This window comes from Pteropus alecto, unplaced genomic scaffold (assembly GCF_000325575.1).
Source record: "Pteropus alecto unplaced genomic scaffold, ASM32557v1 scaffold276, whole genome shotgun sequence".
In the NCBI taxonomy this organism is placed as follows: domain Eukaryota; kingdom Metazoa; phylum Chordata; class Mammalia; order Chiroptera; family Pteropodidae; genus Pteropus; species Pteropus alecto.
The window spans coordinates 2,600,237-2,623,893 of NW_006438074.1; the positions used below are offsets into that span (position 1 = coordinate 2,600,237).

Below are 23,657 nucleotides of genomic sequence, written 5' to 3' on the forward strand. Positions count from 1 at the left end.
TGCACACTATTTTATAGTAACCCCAGACTTCTCAATATTTTAATGGGTAAAATTATTTTTCCCACAATAGAACTGTAAAAAGGGTTGCTATTCTCTCTAAACATTCTACATCATTTTCTTGAGTTATCTGGAACCTATCTGTGCTTCAAGATCTAGCTCAAAAGCTACTAGCACTATAAAATCTTGCTTAACCCAGTCTAAATTAAGTTTCTACTTCCTCCGAATGCCAAAATACTATCTGTTATTCACACAACAATAATCATATACTAAATAAACTAAAATTATTTTTCTTGTTATGTTTTATATATTTATATTTGTTTCTCCTCACTGTAGAGTATAAATGTCTTAAGGACAGGAGTTGTGCTCTCTAATTCTCTAATATTAACCCACTACCAGCCTACCTCACGAAAGCCTACTTCCTGTGAGAGAAGTGTAAAAATACAAACACATGAAAAACAGACTCAACAGAGGAAGACAAAAAAGCAAAGTTAAGGAACTACATATATATGTAAAACAATGTCAAAGGAAAAGACAGAGAGAGAGACAGACAGACAGACACACACACACACAAAGAAACCTTAGAAGTGGCTATCCCTTTTCTGGAGAAAGTAAAGCTCCTACATAAGAAATAAATCAATGAGTAACAACATTGATGAAACATCCATAACCACAGCTTTGAGAAGGTTAATTCACTCCAACCTCCTAAAGTCATAGAAAGCTCCACAAAGGTTATAACTGAAGAAACTAAGGAAACGATTAGGATTTGGGAACATCACCTTACTTATACACTACACTATACACAGAAAGTATTCAATAAACACCTGCTGGTTGAATGTAATTTAATAGCTAGTCCTATATACTTAAATCTCGGAATTAAATGGTATGTTCAAAATGCTCTTCTTTCAAAAATACAGGATTAAATTATCTCAAATTTCCTACAAATGTGCTTACAAAATATAAACATGTTTTTGATGCCCAAAGATACATCTACATTTTAATAATTCAAGATTTTCAAAAATAACCCAATGATTCATAAATTGTATTCTTTCTATTTTTAGAATAGCTCAGGGGATTTGTTTGATTTTCAAACTCCTTTCTTAGTTCCTCAGAAAAACTTCAACTTGATTTTACAGTCTCAGGAAAAAAAGGGAAAAGTTTGGAGAGAATAAAATAGTTTCATAAAAATAATTCAGCATTACATTAAATATAAATTAATGACAAGCCAATAAAATCACAACTTAAAAAAAAAAACTAACCACTATAAAATTGTGTATCTTCCTTGAAAAGATATCTCTGTGATGCATGCTAACAACTTTGGTCTAAGTAATAGAGAATGAGCTAAAGGAAAGATTCCTGAAGAAAGGGAAGGCCTTTGATTATTTCAAAACCAAGATAAAAATGTACTCTTAACAGCCAAGAACTGGAAACATAATGGGAAACAAAGGAATGGGATGGATCAAGTCAATATGAGTAAGCTCAAGAAGTGTTACCACAGAAAAGGAGGCAGTGTATAGAACGGAAAAGATTTGCACTAGAAGTGGCTTTTCTTTTTCTTTTGCATGTGACCTTCAGTAAATCACAGATCCCATCTGAATCTTGGTTTTTTCTCATCTTTCCACTTGCTCTATTTATCGGTTCTTTTGCATGCACCAATAATATAACAGTAATCTAAGATCTACTGAATTCTTGCTATAGGCCAAGAACTGTTCTAAACGCTTTATATGCATTATGTCTCATTTAACATTTTGGACAGCCTATAAAGTAGGTACATTTACTTCCCCATTTCATAATAAGAAAGTGAGGCTTAGGAAAAGTAGGTCATTCGACTCACAAATACAAAGCAGGGTTCCACTCGAACTCAAATATGATACAAGAGCCCACACTCTTAAATGCTTTCTTACACTGACTCTCAAATGATATAAAGGACATATTTCACAAAGCATTTTTAAATGGCCACTCAAATGTAAAGCAGTGTTATTATAATTCTTATTTGCACTGACTGAAATTAATTACTAACAATCAAACAATCAAGCAATATACATTTGAAATATTTAAAGCATATACATGTGAAAAGTCTGAACACCAAAAAAGGTTTTTTTAAAAGGAGAGCAATATCAATGATGTGAAATTCAGTGCAAATTTTGGTTGCCTAGGTCAAATATTTAGTCTTAAAGAAAGACTTAAAATATCGGCTATAAGATACAATAAATTTAAAATACAGGTCCTAGAGCATTTTCTCTTCTAGCTATTATTTCACATTAACACTTCATGATGATATTGAATAAAATCAATGAGCAAACTTATTTAATAGTGTTTGTCAGGCATTGTTTTGACACTTCGCAAATATTTACTAATTTAATTCTCATAACATCCTATGAAGTGCTTATAATTATCCCATTTCCCAGATGGAAAATTGAAGCACAGTGGTCACATGTGAACAGCTGAAGGTCACAGAGTTAGTAATCGAAGCCAATACTCAATTCAGGAAAGGTTTGGTTTAAGAATCTGTGCTCTTAACCATTAGCTCTGCTGCAATTCAAAGAATGGTGAAATTCTTTTTTAAAAAGCCAATAGAAAGTAATAATGATCAAGATGAATGACTACAAAGAAAAAGGAGATAAGGAGTCACTTATCTCTTGTAAGTTATCAGGAAAATCCTTTTCATTATAATGGCACACCAAGCCTTAGTCTTTAGAAAAAGAGATGTCTTTTAATTTTCCTATGAAGTTGTACTGTTAGCAAATCAAAATGAAATTGGAGATTAATATTACTTAACACTAATATTAACTTAAAAGACTTGATAGACAAAAATTTTATCATTTTTTTTTTTGTCCAGTCAACTTCTGAAGAGGCAAACAACTGTGGTAAACTTAAAAAAAAAATCACAAGCCCAGAAAATTTGTAAACTACAAAAAATGGTTTTACAATCCTTAAATTTTAAGAGTTTTGCTAAAAATCTCATTATGATGTACAATTTATCTAGCTGAATAAGCCAGCTAAGTCAGCAGAACCCAAGAAAAACCTGCATTTATTAAATCTAAGTGAATCTAATTTTAAAGGCTAAAATGTGAAATAAAGTGACCCAACGATAGTACTATTTTTCAAGAGTTTTTTAAAAAATCACTTCTAACTAGAGTAATCTCAATCACTGAAATTTATTCTAAACCAAATAAGGCAATTTATAAGATCAAATAATTCTGTGTGATGATGAGGAAACCTAAGGAATTTTTCAGTCACTGAGAAATGCTAGCTTCCCAGAAATTATCAGCTTCAAAGACAGTTTTTTAAAATGTTCATTCCTCCATATTTATTTCATTTGGATTACTACCCCATCTAACGAACAGAGAGGGTTAGTGAATCAAATGGGAACATTTAACAAATAAGTGAAATAGGTTACAGTTGGATTACTGGGAGAATTTTTATCAGTTATATAATTAATCATCCAAAGAAGTCTAATAAACTACACTTTAAGTGTACAAAAACAAAACTTTGCAGCATATACTATACTATACTGCATACTATACCCTCACATCCCAAAGTTAGGTGGTAGACCACCCACATTGGGTTTGCAAAGATGGCCTAAAACTAGTTTTGCAATCATTAGTTTGACATCCATTTTGAGGGAATAAAAGCACCAAAGTGGAGGCTGAAAAAAGAATTCCTTTGGAAGTTGTTTGTGGGAAAATACTATGAAATTTTTTTCCCTGTTCCTACTTTAACATGCATGAGTAGCTCAAACTTAGAGGCCTTGATTTGGTCCCCTGTAGACTATTAATATAGGATCTATGCCTGGAAAAGCCTAATAGACAATGGCTGGCTACCTGCTCAAACCGAACAAGGAGAAATGGCTGTTTTGCACTGTTATTGGCCTGTACACCCATTTTGTCAGGACAAAGGATGTGAGGCTTTTTCCTGTAGACTTGATGACAGCACAGGTATAGAGCCAGCTTAAAAAGGACTTTGTCTAATAGGGTTGTCTAGAGAGGTATTTGGATGCCAACAGAGTTCAGAAGATGAAGAAACCAAAAGCTGTAAACTAAGAGCTGAAGACAAGTCTTAAGCAGCTGACTAGTGGTAGTGTTCATTATAGCAGAGACTGCTAATCACCAGCTAGCACTTCACCAGCTAGGCATATAACTGGACCATTTAAGTGTGACTACCTGAGTTCTAGCCAAAGAACTGTGAGAAAAAATAGTGTATGCATGATTGATAAAAATGTCTCACATGTGCTTTTCTTGCCCTTTCCCCTTCCAACTCCATGCAAAAAGCAGAGACCTTTACTGAAATAGTTATCATATACCAAATGCCTAATAGGAGCTGGGTTTGTTCACAATCTTATCCCAACAACCGGATGATAACAAACCCAACTCATCAGATCCTGTTTCCTGAGAATTATGAATTCCAGCCAGACATGAGAAAGCAAACAGGGGGTTATCTTCTTAAGATATGACAACAAACTGAAGTCATCGGAGCTACTGTCTTCTAGCTAAGGGGATTGGTGAATATCAACGAAGAGGAAATACCAGTCCAGTTCTCCGTGAAGCCTAGTGCAAAGTCTAGCCTTAAGAGCAATAGAATCCAGTCTTTGCTTGGTTGCTTGAATGGCTTCCTTATAATCAATCCCCATTACCTGAGATCATGCTTCTCTGGGGGACACATACCTATGACTATAGTAAACTGGCTATTATAAGAAGTGAATCGAAAACAGTGTTCACTGCGGGGGTGGGGTGGGGGGGGAGGTTGCGTATAAGTGACTTGGCTCAATCCAAACCTGTGTTGTTCAAAGGTCAGTCCTATAGCCTCAACAGCTTAGCAGTGATTTGCACACAACTGGCCTTAAAATACTGAACTAAATTAATATGAATAGCAATCCAGTTCAGAAATATAGAAATTCTCATTTTCAATTACAGTCTTTTGCTATCAAGTAAATGAAAATATCTTAAATATGTAGAAATGGTGGGAAAAGTAATTCTTTAAAGCATCATAGGGAAAAGGAAAGTAAGCATTATCTTCAGTCCTATTTGTAACTGATAAAAGATGCAGGAAAAAAATCATAATTTTAGGTTAGGACAAAGATACAACTCAAAAACTACATGGATCACAATATAATGTGAGCGAAAATAACTCACAAAAAGTTATGTAGGCCGATCTAATTTCGCTTTATGCTATTTACAGCAGCCAAAGGTAAGGCTATAAACCAGACAAGCAAGACTTGTGCATTTACAAGGAATACTGTCTTGAACCTGGGGAAGATGGGACACAATGGTGTGCTGGCTGGAAAATTACTGCTTGGCTATCGCACACAGGAACATAGGCTATCGCCCATGGGAACATAGGTTATCGCCTATGGGAACATAGGCTATCACCCATGGGAATATAACATTCTAATAAGCTTTCTGCTTCTGTACCCCTGCTTGCACACCCGACCTGTGGGTTTACAGGTAGTGAATAGGAGAAAAATATACCTTTGTGTTTAAGACAGAATGAGGAATGGGATTTAGGGCTTAAAAACCTTGTACCTCTACACTTCGGGGCTGCTTAATTTGGGGTCTGCATACCCCTGGCAGACCCAGCTGGCCGAATAAAGAGTGTGCTTCCTATAACTCACTGGTTTCCGGTGGTCCGTGTGTCTATCAGGGGCTGGCGGCTACAACATAGGCTTAAGTGGTACTAGGGTGTATGTTATCAAGGTTATATAGTCTGCACTAGGTTCAAATGACGGTCTAGCCTCCACAAGAAAGAATTTGAAAAGCACAAGGTTATATGTAGTTAACATCAGTAATTTATATTTTAGATCCATTATCTTATTCGATCCTCACAACTCTGGGAAGTAGAGAAGGCTGGTACTGATTTCAATTCTGCACTTGAAGAAGCTGAGGCTGAGTGGGTAACTTCCCCAAAGGATAGTAGATGGCTCCTACACCGATGTCTTTCTACTGGATTTTACCTCGATAATAACAATCCATTTACTTGTATTATTTTATAAAATAACTTCAAGACAAAAAACAAGAGCAATATTTTACAAATAATACATTTTAATTTTACGTTCATGGAAACCGAATGCCACATCAAGTTGTCAAAGACAAGCCGAAGAGAACACGTGGACTTAAGTAACAGTACCTACCTCTTTAGATTGCTATGTGGTTTAAATGAGATAACAGACATAAAGTGTTTAACACAATAGTTGGTCTCGCAGTTCTACTGTATCACATGACATCTTTTCACAAATGAAAATCTGCTTCCTAATTTCGAAAATTAACCAACCCAGGAGGTGGGTTGGAAAGAATGCTACCCTTCCTTCAAAACATGCCAAAAGGCGCTATGCTTTTCAATGAGAATGACCCACAGTAAGTCCTGGGGACAGCGATGCCGCCAACCTAATCCGCGGAAAGCGCTCAGGGAACACACTGAACGAGTTTGACAAAGACTCGGACCCCAACACCAGAAACCCCAACACGTGGTTTCTCCTCCGGCTCCTCCCCATTCCCAACGCTCTTCGCGCTAGAGGGTCAGCGGCTCTGGCTTTCTGGACTCAACCAGTACTGCCGCCTCACGTCGAGAGCTGCCCACCCGGGAGATTCGCCCAGCCCGGCCCTATGAAATGTACCTCAGCTATAAGCCCAAAATCGGCGTGGGAGAGAAATCTAGGCTCAGTCAAGGCGCAGAGATGATGACCGGAACTGCATCGTCTACCTCTCTGATTGGGTAAACGCTCCAAGGAAAATGAAGAAGATTGGTCAGCAGCAGAGAGGCGGGCTACAGCCTAGAGGAAGCGAAAGAGGCGAGGCGGGGAGGCGCGAGGAATTGCCGGGAGCCGACCTCTCTTCGGATTGGACAAAAACAGGATGTCTGCGCCTGCGTAGACTCGGTTACGTAAGCGCCGTACACAACCACCCTTACGTTACGTTACGTTGCGTTACGTTACGTTAAGGGGTGTTTCAACGACTCATTGGTTGTGATCTTGGGCCTCTTGGCTGCGTGGCCAATAAAGGACAAGAATAAAGCGAGTTCTGCCTCTTCTTCGAGCGATTGGGTCCTTCGGTTGGCACTGGCAACGTGAGTTTCTTTTAGGGTTTAGACGCTGGAACTTTCACCGAGCCAGGCTCGGATAGAGAAATGGTAACCAAGAAGCTTCTACGAGTGAGAAATAGTAGTTAGAATTGGGCCTTGAAACACCGACATACGCTCAGAACTTCTAAGTATGACTTCAGTGTTGGGATTCAAAGGAACCAATCCTTTATGCCCTCTTTGGCTTGGCTGTGTCATTGGCTGAAAAAGTTATCAATTTTAAGGTAGCTCCACCTTCGCCCCAGGGCACTCTGATTTGTAGTCCTGAATGCCCAAATACTGTAGTTTTAAAGGGTTGTTGCTACTGAAATCTTAATACGCGCTGACATTTACTGTGGTTCTGATGTGTTCCTTTGTGTTTTTTATCCTTTCACTTACTAGCACCATTAAAACGAAGGATAGGAAAACTGGAAAGACTTTCTGTATGTAAGATATAAATATTAGTGTTTCGAACATTTTCCTACTGTGGCCGGTGCTCTGCTAGACGTTGTAATTACTGTACTAGAGAGAATACTTATATTTTTGGTTTGTAAATTTTTTTCTATTACGACAAAATGGTCATTGATTTTTATATTAGTGTCCATTTGAGAGTATTCGAATAGTATCCTGTATTTAGCAATTGTACGTAACTATAATGGCGCGGGTAGCAGCTGCTTACATAAACCAAGCGTTGATATTACATGAAGTAATTGATTGCTGTCTTGACAGGAAAATAGTCTTGTAATCCATATGTCAAGAGTGAACAATTTTAAGAGGTACACACATTGTGTACTAGGATTGTATCATGAAGTTCATTTTCACCCTTTTTAGAAACATTATTTTAGTTTAAGGTAGTGTTTCCTTGCCTTTATTGAATCATGAATTCCTTTTATTTCTGTAAGTCCACTTAGTAATATTTCATCACTTGGTGTTTAGCAAAAATAAAATTATTAATCTATAAACACCAAAACTTTCTGAGTGAACTTCTCTCTTTCGATAAGTTTTTTCCTGTTTAACATGTAATACAAACTTTTGTGTAAGAAAAATCAGGGTTTGTGATATATAATAGTTCTACATTTCTAGATTAAAAATTACACTTTACAGGATTAAAGCCAAGCAAAAACTACTTTTATGACTGATTTTTGGAATTATTAAATTTTTAAAATAATCAAATTATAATTTTTTGTGTCGTTTCTAAATAATGAGAGAAAGTTTTAGGTTGTTATTTGTAAATGAAACATGAGAGATATGACTTCTTTTTATTTTTAATAAATGAAGAGCCGAATTGGATGTAATCACTAGATTTCTCCTCTTAACTGTTCTATATGGTGTACTATATGAAGTTCGTGGATATGAAAATCATCCTAAGGCAAAAATGCAGAATTATCAGTTTTAATGCTTTCTTTTACTTAGCATTTTAATGGTATTTTCTTTTTTGCCTTCTATTTTAAATAAATGGTCCATTTAGGATATAAATTAAACTCATGTGACTAAATAAAAACTATTAAAAACTGCAGGTACGAAGACTGCTACTGTGGTTATCAGTGTTCAGCAGAGTGATAAATCAACTGAGTGTATTGTGAGCACATTTGGCTGATCTATATTAATTGTCATTAGTGCTCACTCATTTGGAGTCTTTTGGAAGTTCCAGAGTATTCCATTTTAAAGTGAAAAACTTATTTGTTGAGAATTTAAAAATAGAAATTAAAAACAGGCACCATTCTGCCTTTTAAGTATGAATCGTGGAATCATCTTTGTATACCATCTATTGGGAAATCATTTAAGAAATGACCTCAACATGAGATAAATACAAGATGACTTGAGATGCAGGAAGAGAATTACAACCCCTATTTGTATTTACTTTTTAATCTCAATGTTTTTCTTTCCATTTCTGTGGTTTAAAACATTCTATTCATGATATAGCTGTATAAATTTTTAAAAATCTAACTATATGTATACATGTACATATAAACTGGAGCAAATAGTAAAAAAAAAACATGTAATCAAAAGAGTCTGGAGGTGTTAAAGAAAAAATTATTCCTGATAGTTGTTAAAGATGGTAAATCAGACTTTATTCAAGGGGGCTATTAGAGTGGAGGTTTTAATAGGTGGGGTCAACTTTGAATACAACAGGAAAAGTGGGGATTTATAGCTAAAGAGCAGGTTGTCAGGGTCAGTGGATGGAAAATTACAAAGAAACATCAGGGGAAAGGGGGATTATTGCAACATCGACTCAACAGGATTCTTACTGAAAGCAGTCCAGGGTAATCACACACCACCTGGGGATAATGTAGGATCAAGAACCTAATCAGATGTCAAGGGAGAAGGATTCTCATTAAACTGACTTAGGAGGATTCTTGCTAGAACTGGACACCACTATAAGGAAGGATATGGGAGCCCAAGGGCAGGCCTAGTCAAAAAGAGAATATATATATGCGTGTATACCTTCCCCATACATACTCCTATATACACAGAAAAAAATTGTTTTTGCTATTATTAAAATATAAAGTCCAAATTGTTCATTATACGACTTGGAAATACGCTCAATCATGATATCAGGGCTCAACCAGAGAAACAGGACCAGCAGGAGGCATATATTAAGGAATTTTTTGCAAGGAATTGACTTACACAATTATGAGGGCTGGCTAGAAGGCAAGCTTGAAATCTGAAAAGCAGGCTAGAACTCTGAGGCATGAGCTGAAGTTTCAGTCCTCAAGTGAAAAAGAATTTCTTCTGGGCAACTTCAGCTCCACAGGCCTTTCAATTGATTGAATCAGGCCCATCCAAATTAGGTAGGATAATCTTTATTTAAAGTCTATTGATTATGAACACTAATTACATCTATACAATACCTTCATAGTAACATGTAGATGAAGAACCTAAGTTCATTTGAGAGTGGGGTTTCAGACTTGGAAGTCATTCCTGAGAATCATGTTTAACACTGTTTTATATTTGTGGGAGTGGGTTAGTGTAAGCATATGTCATGTACAGATCAATCCCATTTTCTACTCTGGTAAAATACATCTGAAAGAAACATTCTGCCTTCAAACTTCATTCTAGCCTGCCTCGCTAACTCCCTGCCTAACAGCCTACATTTGAAACCTCTGCCTCCATTCCTAAGCATCATATGCCTTTGACCAACTCTTGAATCCCAGAGCCCCTTGAAGGTTTCCCAGTATATAAGGTCCACACCTAGACATGCATACCTCTGTTATTTAAGGAGTACTTTCTGGCAAGCTATCAGCTCTGGAGCTTTTAAAAATGTCAACAAGACTGCCCTTGAAGCCAGAGAGCATGAGTGGTAGTGAGGACATCCTGTGACAGGTACCGGCTGGTTTATACCAGTCACCATGCCAAACTGTTTTTAGTTTTTTGTTTTCCAAAATAGTGATAGTGTTTTAACTCCTTAAGTTTTAAGATGGACTTTCTATTACCCCTTTTAGTTTAGACAGATGAAAGTTGGGGAAGAGGCAGAACTAGTATTGAAACTGATAATGATATTAATCAAAAACACCAACTACCACCAGTAAACCTCTTTACAGCTGCTCAAAAGTTGTGAATTGACTAGTTTAAGCTGTATATTCTCTTACTGCCACTTTGAAGTTAAAAAGAATGAACAAATGAACAAATAGTTTAAAATACTTTAAATGGAGTTAAGAGGAAAAGAAAAGGCTAGAGTATTTGATAAATTAGTCTCTAGGTCTATTTAAGTAAGAATTAGGATCATAGTTTATTTTAGACAGAGAAATATGGTTAGGACCAAAAGCAGCAGTTTAGGATCTTAATTGCTATGAAAATAAATTCAATTCTTTCTTAAATAAGATATAGAAGTGCCTATTTGCCCATGCATATAGAGTTTATTTGGGGCAGGGCATATGCTACAAGAGTGGCTCTAAATGAACATAGCTCAAAGTTATTGAATTGCTAAGGCAAATGCACATTTATACCCTCCTTTTTTCTCCTCAGTCCTTGCACCCATTTTTGTCCTGATTCTTCTTTTCAGGTTGTGCTTACCTTTACAAACTTCAATATGGAAAAGTTCTATCATACACAAATGCAGAAAAAATATGGGCTCTTATGTATATGACCCCATCACCCAACTTCAGCTGATGGCTTAACTTGTTATATCTATACTTGCACCCACTACCCCACCACATTTCCTATCAGATTATAAGCAAATCCTAGACATCATTTTATTTGTAAATATTACTCTTTGTATCTTTAAATTATATGACTTCTTTTCCAAACATAATCACAATAGGCAGATATTTTAATAAGGACTATTACTCAAAACTAGGCATGTGGTTTTGAGCAATTTATTTCATCTCTAATCCAGGGGTTTTATAAAGATTAACAATGTAAATAAAACACCTAGCACAGTGCTTGTCACATTGTGGGCATTCAGGAAATACTAGTTCAAGTTCCAATCTTTGATCCACTTAAACCTCTTGCTCTGAAAGATTATAGGAAGGATGACAAAAAGAAAGATGCTTGTTGAGCCCTTTCACTGTTGAAAATTATCCTTGAAAAAAAAATAAAATAAAATAATAGCATCAGGAATGTACAACAGCCAGGAAGTGGAATCAAGAAAGTTTAAGTGAAGTATATCAAAGTTAGGCAAAGTAGAGTAGTGCCCAGTGTTAAAAAGAAAACTTATGTGAAACAGACTATTTGACTAATCTGATATTCTTAGGCTTTTTCTTTTTGAATGTGACCTACAGCTGATGTATGTGACGGTATAATACAAAATTATTTATCTGAGTTGAAAAAAAGATATGAAAGCCTTCTGTTTTCTTTTGTAGGAGTTCTGGAACTTTTAGCCCCCAGACTCAAATACCAATAGTATTCGTACTCGTTGTCTATGTCTTTTTGGATTTACTTGTTAATTGATGCTTTCTTATCTCCTGTTCTAGAAAAGCATTTAGTAGGAGGTTGGATTTAATTTTCTAAGCATTATAGTAAATAAATTTCCTTGGCAAAATACTCAATATCCTAAGTTGTGCCAAGCATTATAAAGATGGATCTGATCATTATTGCTAGCATCTTAATATCTGAGCAATAATATCACATTGCAACAGAACCATGTTTCTTTCATTTTAAAAAATACATTATGATGGAGATAAAATGGAGTCTCAATGAGAGTTGACAGCTTAAATAAATTTTGTAATCAGATAATTACAGATGACTGCTCTCAGGCTGATGAAGTGAAAATTTAGAAGATAAAAGAAACATTAAGTAGATTAAGTCTCAGTCATGAATATATTAATCTAATTAGCATTTTCACCCTTCAATTCAAATATTGAAAATTGATACATTTGAAAAAAATTACTTGACAACTACTTAGAATAGCATGAGCAATGAAGAGAACTGTTTCTTTCAAAAAGCAAAAGCATAAAACCAAGTATAACTGGGATAAATTATACCCTTTTGACTTCTGTGAGAATGCTCTGGGTAAGAAAAATAAATCTCCTTCTTTCCCCTTAACAGTAACCTTACCTGCATACTTGATTTGCTAAGATAAGGAGAAGCAAGGATTTCAATGTTTTGCTGGGTATTTGAATAGACAGATGGTAACCCTAGAGGAAGATGACAACATAACATGAAATAGTCACCGTTTTGGTCATTTCTAATGCACAAGGAGGCCTCTGGGCATGATTAGGAAACTGGAAGATAAAAAATGAGGAACAGAAACCACTCTGCAAAAATAACATAAAGTACTACATTTATTTAATTTACATGAAATGTGTTTTTATTTAGAAAATGTTCTCCTTAATATGAATTGATTCATTCATTCAACAAATATTTTTGATCACCTATTAAATGCCTAGTAAATTTTAGGTCCTGGAGATACAATGTTAAAACAGAGTCCCTGCCTTTATACAGCTTACTTTCCAGTTGGCAGACAGACAATATCTATAATATATATTAAAAAGCATATAAAGTAATTTTAGCTAATGATAAATGCTATGCAGGGTAGAATAATCAAAATGACACTGGTATGACCAGCTTGGTATCACATCCCCTTGTATTCCCTTGTATTTGCTGTCTTTCTTCCCTGCCTCGCTTACCTTTTCTGATTACTCTTTCTTGACATTGAGCTTACCAATAAAGTGTTAGCATATAAGCTTTAGCTTTTGTCTACATTCCCACACACTCTCCCTACTCCATCCTACCACCAGTCAAAAACATCAGCCAGTCTTAGCCTTGTTGTGACTGGTGTTATGTCTTTAGTTGCTGGATCATAGGAAGGTCTGGAAGGTGCTGGAATAGCAAGAGCCGGGGATACACTCAGGATCTGGAACATCAGCTATTTACTTACCATCATAGAAGTAGGGCATTTCAATATTATGGTAATTGATGTAGCTGTGCTAAAGTATATTGACTGAAAATTGGCCCTGGTGCTCTGAAGAAAAATAAAGCAGGCTAAGAGGTTGGAGAGTGATAGAATAACTCTATATTCTATCTGAGAAGTAGTGTCCTTGGGAGGTTGTGTATGTGTGTGTGTGAGTTTGTGTGTAGAGATTTGATACAGCAGTTATCTCTCGGATGACCAGAGAGCATGGGAAACATCTGTTTACCCCATACTGATGGAGAGACTTTGGTGGGAACCAGAACTAGAAATGCCAAAGCCAACTTTAAAACTTCTGATAAAGACTCCTTTGTGTTGTTCTGGACTGAATAATATTTTAAGATATATGTTGCAATGAGTTAGTTTACTATAGATTGAACTGATGTGTGTGTGTGTGTGTGTGTGTGTGTGTGAGAGATTTCTTTATCGAGAAGAAAGATCAGGAGCTGATAGAGAGAGAGAGAGAGAGAGAGAAAGAGAGAGAGAGAGAAAGAGAGAATATGAATAAGAACCCTGGAAGAAGATCCTAGGAATCACAGGAGTGCCCTTCTTTCTGAGTTTGATCTCTGTTCATGCACTTGATCGTATATCCTCTGGGGCCTTGAATGATCAATTGTATCTTCACCTTATTTTCAATCTCTTCCTCATTTCTACCTTTTCCTTCTTCCTACAAATATGTCTCTTCCATTCTATAAGAAACTTTCCTGTGACCCTGACTGCCCACTGACTTATTTAATTTTCTTTAATACCTTATATGCTACCTCCATTTCATCATCTCACCCTTATTCTTCAGACTGCTAGAATATAGCTTTAGTCTTTGCCTCCTCCTAAATGTTAATGTCCCCAGAGCTCCACAGAAAATTTTCTCCACCTTCTGTGTTCCCTTCTCAGTGACTTTACTATCCAGCCAACCACACCAAAAGCCTTAATATAATTTTTGACCCTTTTCACTCAGTCACATGTTGACAGTACCTGGGAGAAAAACAAAACATTCTCAGGTTTGGTTTTGCTTCCCCCACCGCTACTGCCCTAATTCAGACCCTATTAGATTTGCTTGGACTTTGCAATAGCTTTAAACCAACTTTGTCTGCCTCTATTTTCTCCCCTCTCCAGCTTCTTCTCTACAAAGTTACCATTGTTGTATCTTTAAAAAAAAAAAAATAAGAAATCTTTAACTCTTCTACTTAAAACTTCAGTAGACTTTTGATTTTAAAAAGGAGAGTAACAAGAATTTCTCTCTGCTTCCTCCTGTTTTCTAAAATGATCATAAAGGAATGAAAAAAAAAATCCAGAAGGATCAAGCAAATGAAAGAGAAAACAAGGGAGATTTAAATGGATTTATAGATGAAAATATAAAGGAAGAGTGGTAATTGATTTATCAGGATGGATGAAGTAATAATTTAAGGAACAAAAGTCATCAATGTTAATAAAAAGCAAGCTAATTAACTCTGAAGAACCTCTTATAGGCTGAGTGCTGACAGGCACCAAGTCCACAAGATGGCATTAGACATAGGACCAAAAATCAGTCTGTCTAATTCCCCTCTCTCATCCCACACACAGATCTTCACCTCTAAAAATGAACACACAGCCAAAGATCCCAGAATGCTCTCTCCTTCACTCATCTTCTTTCTCCTAGCATTACTGTGTTCCTTTTTGTACATAGAGACATGTGTACCTGTACCATTCAAACTTTTGGGTCTCAGGACCTCTCTTCACTCTTTAAAAATTATTGAGGACCCCAAATAACTTTTATTTGTGTGCATGATGTCTATCAATACCAGATTCAAAAAATCACTGGCATAGAAATTCTCATCTTAGACTCTACTTCTTGAGAACCTGGCCTAAGACAATAAATATATGATTTAAAAACAGTCATGCAAAGCAGACAGGCATTGAAAAAGTCAATAATAAAAGCAAAAACAACAACAAAATGGAAGAACTATTTTTCCAATTTTTGGTAAAATCTCTTCTTAGCTAAAATATAGGATAAAAATGAATTTAATGAGCTCTAACAAGAAGTCAGCTAAAAGAATTAGAAACTATAAATAAGACTATATGAAATATGGATTTCTATCCACTTCTCTAGCAAATGAGTCTGGCCTTAGTGACTATAATGGTTTGCCATATTAGCTAGTGATCATATAAAAACATCATTATTATCAGGTATTTAAAATCTATAGATCTAGAATATGAAGCTAAATCTCAACATTAAGTGATAAGTATATAGAATTCTAACATTTCTTCTGAGTTTTCTTACTTTACAGTGAAAGACAAAACAAAAATGGCAACAACTAAAAAGAAACCAGCTCGTATACCATTGGGGAGATGTTTCTTTCCTCTACAGTTAAAAATGGCTAAAATAATTTAAAGAATTTTACAAAAGAGACAAACTAAAACACATTCTTTAGGTAACATATACTAAAGGGAATATTGTTGAAAGAACAACATTAAATACAAAATATTGTTGAACAATAGAAAATATTGTTGAAAGTTGAAGAAACTAGTATTAGAACAAATAATGCCTCGTAGGAGGTTCCTATTCAGTATAAGTTTCTAATATGTCTTAGCTTATGGTATTTGTTCAATTCTGAATCAATAATGCAGTACAGGAAGAATTCTTTTTCTTCTCCATTAAAAGAAAGATATCCGAGAGAGAGTATGTTTTCAGTAATAAATGACTACTTTAATAAAAAGTTTTTTATGGGAAAATAAAACAGATTTTTTTTTTAGTGGAGCAATTAAATTTCACTAAAATAAATGAATTTTATGGAATATGTTCTAATAACTGTAAAATCAAATCCCTGGATTTTTCATTGGCAAGTCATATGACAAGAAAGTTAAAACCAAATTGTGCAAACTTCAGTAGGATATCATATATCTAGTCATTTTAATAAAACCAAGACTTAAACATTTTAGTGTAGACTCTTTAAAATACTTTTTAATTATCTGTAGAATGGGCATAACATTTTTTCATAAAACAAGAGAGTGGTTCACTGATATTTTTTGACAAAATAGTTAAAATAGCTGCCAAAGTGAAGATGAGTTACACATTTCCTTTTACAAAAAGGAAAGTTTCAAATTTCCCGTCCTTTCCTGTGCTGACAAGTGGCTCTCTGTAAAATGCAATGTTGGCAGATATTTTGGGGAAACAGAAAAAGGGAACACTTTATCTGTTGCTTCAAGGTAACAAAGACCTTTTAATAATGAACGGAAAAGTAATTGCTTATCAAAAGCAAGTATAATTTGAAAACACTTTTGGAAATGTTTCTATTATTCTGTGATTTTATTGCTGAAAATGACGCAAGTTTGTCACCCATAAAAATTCAGACACACTGAAATTTGGAAACAGAATTGTCAACCTTGTTTGAAAATTTTCCAAATGAAGAGTTACTGTAGATTTTTAATCTGTTTGTTAGACATAAAAATACAACATCTTCTAATTGACATTAGGGAAGATGGATATTTCTAGTGAAATTTCAACAAAAACCTTTCCATAATTAGGCTATAAGACAGAAAAAAAATGAGTATCCTGATTTTGTACTATTTCCTTTTAAATCTTAGTACCTTTTCAAGGTATGTTTTTCATTTATGATAGACATTAAAACCAAGAAGTGTAATAAATTGAATGTAGAATGAGACTTTCAAGTCGATTTATAGCCAAGATGTTAAACCAAGATTTTCTAAAATAATGAAGTTATTATTAATGTTTTTGATGAGCAAATATATGAAAATCAGTAAAAATTATTTTAGCTCTCATTCTTTAAAAATCCCTAAGCAATGTTATAATATAAAGAACATTATTACAGTACATGTAGATAATTTATTAGTTAAAGATTGAGAGTGGATACTTAAAAAATTTTATGATGAATGTACAATTAACAAAGTTTGGTCTAGTGAGTAGTAAGTGCCACGCTGGCAGAATGGTTCTTATTCTTTAATCAAACTCTCTAAGCTGATACAATTAAGTATTTTAATTGCATTCTAAAAGAGGTGAAAATCTAAGATGTAAGAATGAAAATATAATTTTCCATATTTTCTTCGCGAAACAACTTGAAACTTTACATGAAGTAATGTGTGTGTAAATCAAACATTCTTCCTATAATGGGAAATTATGTCAACAGAGGAAACATGTAAACAAGTCTGTTGTGTGGTAGATTGGGGTCTACCTTTCTTATTGACTATAGAGAGCCAAAAGAGATGGACCATATATGAGCCATGGCCTTTCACACATTTTCTACCCATAAAAAGGTGATTCAATAGATGTCATATTATCACCATTTCAACACACAGAAAAATCACTCTTGCATTTACAGATGTGGGGAGAAGCTGCAGCATCTCCCTTAAAACTTTCCAAAGAATGGAAGTTTTGGCACATTCCTATCTTATTGGCTGAGACAGAAAAGTACAAGAATGAGAGAATGAGTTCCCTCAAAAATAATAAGAAAATCCTCAAGGCAATTGGTTGCAAATTTAATACACAAAGATCAGTAATTTTCCCATAAATGGAAAAGACTCAGAAAATTAAATGAATAAAAGATCCCATATACTATTTAAAAGATTATATACTCAGGGACAAATCCAAGAAATGTGCTGGGCCTGTATGAAGCCAACGTGAGCATAGTGAAGATGATTTGAGTATATTTTCCAGAGTCAGTTCAGTTATCACTTCTAAAGGGAATACTGCCCAAACCCTCCCAGATTAAATTAAATCACTTATTATAAGCCCGCCACATGACCATGTATCTTTCCCTTAAAGCTTCGCAATTTTATGTTTATATGTGCAATTGTTTGACTAATCACTGTTCCCCCTTCTGGATTTTATAAAATCTATAACGGATTTATTACATTAGTTACATTTATATCTTCAGTTCCTAGCAGAGTTTCTGGTATAACAGGCACTCAGTAGATGTTTCTTAAGTGAGTGATGAAAGAAAGAAAGAAAGAGAGAAAGAGAGAGAGAGAGAGAGAAAGAAAGAAAGAATGAATATATTATGCTTTGTTAGAAAGACAATGTAAAAATGTTATTTCTATATAAATTAATCTATATATTCATTAATAACAATCGGAATGTCAAGTGTTATTTTTGGGAACTTAACAAAGTGTTATTAGAATTCATCTAGATTCTAGAGATGAATGGTGGGACAGTTAGTTACACAACAATGTGAATGTGCACAAGGAAACTGTATACTTAAAAATGGTTAAAATGATCAATTTTATGTATATTGTACCACAATAAAAACTATGACTGGCCAAAAAAAATTTCATCTAGAAATCTGAGAATAGATGGGAAAACTGTTTTTAAAAGAACATTTATGGATGATTAGTCTTTAGATCAAAACTTATTATAAAGCTACAAACATTTGCAACCAGGTAAACAAATCAATGAAGGTGAAAAAAGAATCCAGAAAAAAACTAATATTTATGTGGAAGTTTAGTGTATGATAAAATGACATTTCAGAATAATAAGTAAAAGATGGCTTATTCAACATTAGTTTTGGGAAAATAGGGTAGCCATAAAAGAAAAGGGGTAAATTTAAGTGATCTCACTTCTTTAGAAAAATTATAAATTTTAAATAGGTGATTCACCTCCATAATAAAAAAAAAAAAACCTTGAAACAGTACAAAAGTGTACACATTAAAAAGTAAATTCCCCTTCCGTTTCCCCATTTCTCTTCCCAAAGGCAATCACTACAACCAGTTTCTTATTTCCAGAGATAACCTATGCCATATATAGATATGTGTGTGTGTGTGTGTGTGTGTGTGTGTGTGTGTGTGTGTGTATAAAATCTGTTTTTGGTAGACAGATAGGAGCATACTTTTCTTCTCTTTGCTTTTTTTTCTTGGAAATACCTTAGAATTAATTCCATATTAGTATGTAGAGAATTGCCTTTGCCACCTCTTTTGTTATTGGTTACATAAAATATTCCATTGAACAGTATTACATATATAAGAACATATATTTATTTGTTTTGTTTGGAATAATATATATGTGTGAATGACATAGAAAGAGTTAATATGCAAAGAACTCTCACAGATCAGTAAGAGAAAGAAAAACAAGCCTAAAGAAGAATTGACAAAGGCATGAATATGTAACACAAGGAAAAAAATAAACACTTGGAAAGATGCTTAACCTTGTAAATAAATAAATGCAATATAAAACACTAAAAATAATTTTAAGAATGAAGCATTTTTCACTCAGAGTGTAAATATAGAAAAGTTCAATAATATCCATCTTGTATCAGTGATGAATAAGGAAGCAGGTACTCTCATACCTTTAGTAGCACTATAAAGTGATATAACCTGTCTGGAGAGCAATCTGACAACATCTGTCAACACCAAAAAATTTACAAAAGCTTTGACTCACTAATTCCACTTCTCATAAATGCATAAAAATGTATATATAAGATTAGTCACTGTATCGCTGTAATTTTTTAAAACCTAGCAAGATCTTAAATGTACAAATGGAATACTAAATTATGCTACAAGGATACAATAATATTTAGGCATTAAAATTAGGTACAGCCCCCATATACATTTTTAAATGGAGAAAACTGTAGAGCACTATATATGTAGTTCATTTTATTTAAATTAACTTTAAAAAATATATATGCTAGTATATACATTTAAAGATGTCTACAGAAGAATTGGTCAACAATGGTTACCTCTGAGGTCTAAAATTATTCAACCGAAGGGAGGAGACTTTATGTTTTAATTTTTTATGTAACTATGGGCAAGTTTTACTAATTTATGATATAGTTTTAAAAATATCAATGCACCAAAACGGCCACCTAAAATGACTACATTAAAATGTCATGTACCCAATCAGAATTCTTTGTTGCAATTCCCCTTTAGGAAAAAGCAGCCCCTAACTCCGACAATAGGGTGTCGATACAGACTACAATAACACTTGAAAACTTGCTGTTCCAGATTTTGACTGTAAGGAGAGGTTAGACTCTCTGTAGTTTAAAATAAAAACAAAACAAAACAAAAGTGTAATTACAAAGTCGTGGAAAATTTTATTTGTAAATTTTAAAAGACTTTCATCCAAAAGAGCTTTCTTATTAACACTCAACTAATTTTAAAAAGTTAAATAGTTCATCTCAAAGCATTCTGGTAAATTTTGTTTAACTGACATTTAGCTTTAAATTAATACACTTTAAAGTATAGATATTAAAATTTACAACTTAACTCAGTGATCTTCATCCTTAAAATGTGTGCAGTTTATTGTACATAAATTACATATCCATAAAGTTTATTTTTCAAACATTTACAACTTACTGCTGATTAGTTTTATGACTTCTCTATCAAGGACAGTGAAAGTAAGTTGTTACTGTTATTTCCTGATTTTGCAAAACTCCCACATTTGTTTTGAATAGCTGCATAGAAATAGAGATGTTCTTTCTCTGGAAAAAAAAAAACTATTGTTCCACTTCCCTGTGGTTACACAAATTACTGAATTTTGAAATATAAATGTAATTTTTATTCTAGTGAGAGCACTTTCTTCATTAGATAAAAATGTTGAGACTACTATTCTAGAAATACCATATACAAAAAAGAAGAGAATCTTTTTAAGAAATGCCAACCTGTATCACCAGAATTTGTATTGAACACTTATTTGAAAGATTTATATATTGAAAACCTTGAGAAAGGTAGCATATATAGGTTAAGGTCTCACCTATATTACTAATGATACATTGGTAGGTATATACTATTGGAAATTACCAACAAAGCATTAGTCATGCTCTCTTTTGAACACAGTAGAGAAGAAGATCTGTGTAAATCTGGCAACAAAGATTAATTTTTCAATCTGGTAATAATATAAATTAATCTTTTTAAAAATTAACCTTTTAAAGTTTTAACTGGTAATTAACAATTGGTAAGTCTTCAACCTTTAGTTATTGATTTATTTCAGACCTGGAAAAACATTCCTCATCTCTACTCAATACTTAATCAAATGGGATTCTTTCTTGGAGTCTTAATCTCCAATAATAGCAAGAGAGAAATGTGCATTTCTTTCTAGCTGTTTTATACCTTTATATAAATTTTTATTATGGTATTTGTGGGCTTTTTTCCCCCTGCAATAGAAATGCCGTTAAAGTGAAGTATTTCAAGTTCAGGACTTTAAGGAATGCTGCATAGCAGAAAATAAAATGCTGATTTGAAAATCTGGATAAATTTAAACGGAAGTCAGAAATTTCAGTTTGTTCACCTTACTCTGGAAGAAATTGAATTTATTAAATACACATAGATAAAGACCTTGAATAATCATAAGGCCAAAAGGGAGAACCCAACAAGAGAAGCATGTTTTCCAGATGAAGAAATCTTTTTAAGAGATCAGATTATTTTGAAATGCATTATAATATGAATATAACAGAGCAATGTAACAGATGTGCAAATAAACTGTTGTAGAAAGAAAAAGGGAAGAATTTTTTGCAGGGCACATGTTGCAATTGGTTAGTGAGCCAAAAATTTAACATGTTCATCACAGGTAAATGTGTCAGAAATTACTGTATGCAGTTTTGATGTGTTAGGAATTATATTTCTAGGTGCCTGAGACCTCTGAGTTCAAGCCATGGGGAGTTAGTGAGAGGTTCTCTCACTTGGGATTGCTGGTCCCCAATATGAGTAATCATTTTTCCTCTAGCTCATCTTTCTTAGTAGACCGCAGCTGACCAGTAGATCACACTATGCTTAAAAGACTTTTAGTTGGCACTAACCCCTTGAAAGGTTTTGGCAGTACAGAATCTAGGTAATGTAGGTCAGGCAGACCAAGTAGATGAGTAACTTAATAACTATGTGTCTTATTTAATGAGAAAGTGCTGAAGTAATACAGTAACTTGAATGTGAGTATGCGTCCAAATCACTTGGTGGGCTTATTCAATTGCTGGGGTGCTGGCTCCAAGTTTTTGATTTAGTAAGTCTGAGACAGTACCTGGGAATTTGCATTCCTATCAAGTTCCCAGGTGATGTGGCTACTACTGGTCAGGGAACTGCATGCTGATATCACTGTTCCAAGTAGTTTAGCTCATCCCCTTGTTGTGGTTCCCTAATGTTTTCTGTTTGTTTGACAAATGTGAGATAAAAGCTAGATTAATGGTACTAAAATTTATTGCTTAAAATTTGATGGATATTGTTCACTTTAGGTTTTATGTACTTCCTGATTTAGATGCAGTCTAATCTTAGATTTAATTAGATTTTTAAAACTATATGTAATAAAAATCAATTCTAGTGTGTAGTATCTATCTACCAGTATCACAAATCTGTAAACCTCAGAAATGTACTTACTGCCTCATACCCTAATTCTTTTTTCCCCCTTAACTCATTATAGTCTGACTACTGCCCCTACCCCTGATACTATTGAAATTGCTTTCTTAGAGGTAAACATGAAACCCATGGCTTTTCTCTATCCTCATCCTGAATCTTTCTACTAGCATTTGAAGTGTCAAATGATCTCTTTGTTGATTTCTTTGTTCTTCTGGGAACTCTCTCCTCCCTCTCAGTCTGGATTTTAGTATCCCTTTCATTGGCTTATCTTCTACCTCCTCTCCCCTTTGCCCTTGGACAGACATCATTAATTGATCGTAGCACATCTATGACAGAATCTGAATAATTCTTCACAATGTAGCTCCTCAGGAAAACACTCTTAGTTGATTGGTGTTTGTCCTGAGTTGTAACATGTGTTGTGAAAACTCTAAACTCTCTCCAGAAGCGATCATATCTATTTCCATGGCTTTAGATTTCACTAGAACAAGCCTGGCCTAAGTCTACTACTTCTGGGCATTCAGTTAAATGAGGCTTTTAATTCCTTTTATTTTTTAAAACTATTTTGACCAAAGTTTCTGTTATTTGTCTTCATGTACTTCTGTTACTTCTCTTCATGTATTTCAAGCTCTATATTGTGTTCACATGTTTCTTTGAATACATGTTTTATTTGGTGAATTAGTAATAATAAACTGTAAAGACTATTATCTACTTAAAATATGTTAATTAGCCCTTATGACTCTTTTACAGTTCATTGACAGGTGTTATTTTGCAATCTATTCTTGGGTTCGAACTGATAAAACATTTATAATTTGTCGGAATTCATATTTGAGAATTAGTTATACAATCTTATCAATATTGTTTGCAATTTAAAACTCTGTAATATCCAAAGGAACATGTTCTACAATTGAATTAATGTGGTTAGGTACAGTATATAGTGCTCATAAGGAATAAAACATTCTCATTTTAGTAAAAAACATAGAAAAACAGTAATAAAGGG

The 23,657-nt window shown here is 34.1% G+C and overlaps 1 protein-coding gene across 2 annotated transcripts in view; it reads right to left on the reverse strand.

Annotated features, from left to right (window-relative positions):
- Positions 1-6,753, reverse strand: part of WDR89 (WD repeat domain 89) — a 32,089-nt gene extending 25,336 nt beyond the window's left edge. For both annotated transcript variants that reach the window (XM_015591921.2, XM_006915111.3), the window contains exon 1: positions 6,608-6,753. The gene's annotated coding sequence lies outside the window, so the exon portion shown is untranslated. The remainder of the gene's footprint in view (positions 1-6,607) is intronic.
- Between the last annotated feature and the right edge of the window lie 16,904 nt (positions 6,754-23,657).